The sequence below is a fragment of the Ornithodoros turicata genome, chromosome 4, assembly GCF_037126465.1.
Source record: "Ornithodoros turicata isolate Travis chromosome 4, ASM3712646v1, whole genome shotgun sequence".
Lineage (NCBI taxonomy): Eukaryota > Metazoa > Arthropoda > Arachnida > Ixodida > Argasidae > Ornithodoros > Ornithodoros turicata.
The window spans coordinates 32,048,205-32,050,645 of record NC_088204.1 but is presented as its reverse complement, the minus strand read 5'-3'; the positions used below and the strand labels follow the sequence as shown (position 1 = coordinate 32,050,645).

The window sequence follows — 2,441 nt, the reverse complement described above, 5'->3', positions numbered from 1 at the left end:
CCAATACAGATTGTCCAGGCTAAAGTTGGACTTCTTTTTCGCCAGTCTGTCCGCCGCTAAGATGCGGTCGAGCGTCTTCATCTTGTCCTGACACATTTCTTGCCGTGCTTGCAACCATTCCAGGCGGTGGACTTGAAAGGCTTCCTCCACGATGCCGCGTATAAATTCGCGAAGTTCTTCGTTTTTTGTCTTTTCCTTGCGACGACGAGAAACGCAGGAGAATAAACCACACATGGCGTTTTCCACGTATCGGTCAGAATGATGACGCGAGCGCGGTGCGCGCTGCCTTTATAGAGATAAACGCGCGCGCGCAAAGAACGGAGAATGAAAGCGAAACTGAAAAGCCACCCGTCGCCGCTAGGAGCGCGCGCGCAGCAGAGAGCCGAAACCGAAAACACCCGCGGCCGGCGCAGAGGGAGCTAGCAGCGCGCGCGCGCATGCGCGGACGGGTGGAGCAGAGGGCGCGCGCGCATCCATAGCGGCCGATGCGCGTCGCCTCTCTCAGTTTCTCTCGGACCGTCGCGGAAGACGGACGTGCGCTCCGCGCGCTCGCTCACTTTCTGGCTGGATCTCGTAGAGAGCAGACGTATGTTCTCCGCGCTCGCTCAGTTTCTGCCTGGAAGTTGCCGCGGGGGAAAAGGTGAGTGATCTGACGCGCTCCTTTTCTCGTATGTTTGCCGTGTTTAGCGGTGACCGCGCTCGTGTTAAGCCTTTTCTCGCATGTTTAGACTTGTTTTGCGGTGTCCAAGCCTGTTGACGCATGTTTAGCGATGTGTGGTTCCCGCCTTGTGTTAGCTGCGTAGTGTTGAGGTTATGCCCAAGCGCGCTCGTGTTAAGCCTTTTCTCGCATGTTTAGACTTGTTTTGCGGTGAGCAAGCCTGTTGACGCATGTTTAGCGATGTGTGGTTCCCGCCTTGTGTTAGCTGCATAGTGTTGTGGTTAGGCCTAAGCGATCGCCCCCGTGAGCCTTTTTCCCCGATGTGTACTGTTTTCTGTTTAGCAGTAGCGGTTAGACCTTTTCTCTCGCATGCCTAGACTTGTTTAGCAGTGCTGCCATTTTTACCTGCCGCTAGTATCTTGTTCTGTCTTTCTCGTCTAGAGCTATGACGGTGGCGGCATCTGGTGTGATGCCTTGCAACTACGTGGCCACCTGTCGTCGATCTCTGCAACTGCTGGGTGCAAACTACCAACATGGCGGGTGCTGGTCACTCGGGTGTTGCGGAGCGGCTTCTTCGCCGCGGCATCGTTGATTTTCGAATAAATTGTTTCTCTCCACTCTATCTCTATCTTTTCATTTTATTTTCTACCTATTTTTTTATTTTTTATCAGCTCAACTAGCCCACAACTCACACAGTGGTCTGGACACGTCCTAGATGCACCCCAATTAGTGTAATGACTCCCTGGTGGGTCCTAATTACTGGGGGGGGGTCCCAATTAGCTCTAATTGCTCATTAATGGCGTCCAGGCCACTGTGAGAGTTGTGGGCCAGTTGAGCTGATCCCATACTACTCACAAGTTAATTTATTTTGAAGATTCAATTCGCAGTAGTGTTTGCTACATTTAATCTCAAAGTTTGAACTTTGTTCAAAGTTCGGTGATTTCGATGCGCATTTTGAAAATGAAGCGGTCGACGGGCAGCAGTAAAAAGGTACGCAGATGATAGCTCGAAATGCAAAGCAAAACATATAGAAAAAGTAAAAATTACTTTCCATAAGCGCGAGAAAATATTTTTTATGTCAGACATGGTCCGTACAGACCGTGCGGGTATACTGACGGGCGGCTCTCGTAGCCGTGGTTTGCAGAAGACGCCTGCCGGCTGGGTGACAGCTGTACCGTAGTAGTTCTGGACATTCCTTTTTAAAAACCTAAATTGTCTCTGTTGATATCATTTGTAATTCAATCTTCGGCGTTCAGTCGTCGCAGTAAGAGAAATGCACAACGGCCCGTGAAGTGGTAATGGCGGTGGCGCTGCGCTCACAGGGGGAATAGACAGTTTTCGCCCGTTTCCACAGCATCAGCGGCAGGGGAAGACTGGCCGTAGGACTCACCGCGAAATTTCCCGGTGGGCCGGTGGGGCTGGATACACATAGGCCGCTCAGAAGGCTGCTTAAGTGGGCCCCATAGTGCTAATCACTACCAGTGTCACGAGTAAATGCTTGCCTGTGCAGTACCACCTCGATGCGGTAATTTGTGCCGACGTTATCTGTGAATGCACGTTGATGCTGTGGAAGGGCGAAAACAGCCTATCGCCCCTCAGAGCGCAAAGCCACCGCCCTCACGACTTCACGGACCGTCGTACCCATTTTTTACTGCCACTATTGAACGCTGAAGAAGGAATTACAAATGATATTGTAGAGGAGGTGGTATTCCTCTACATGAATCCTGACCGGCGATGATGGAATGTCCCAGCGGGCAGATGGACGTGGCCTCACGCTATAGGA

At 51.7% G+C, this 2,441-nt stretch overlaps 1 long non-coding RNA gene across 1 annotated transcript; it reads left to right on the top strand.

The window, feature by feature from the left end:
- Nucleotides 1-460: 460 nt before the first annotated feature.
- LOC135392941 (uncharacterized) lies at nucleotides 461-1,280 on the top strand. The gene is made up of 2 exons (XR_010422321.1): nucleotides 461-640; nucleotides 1,100-1,280. It is a non-coding gene; the product is annotated as an uncharacterized LOC135392941 (long non-coding RNA).
- Nucleotides 1,281-2,441: the final 1,161 nt, after the last annotated feature.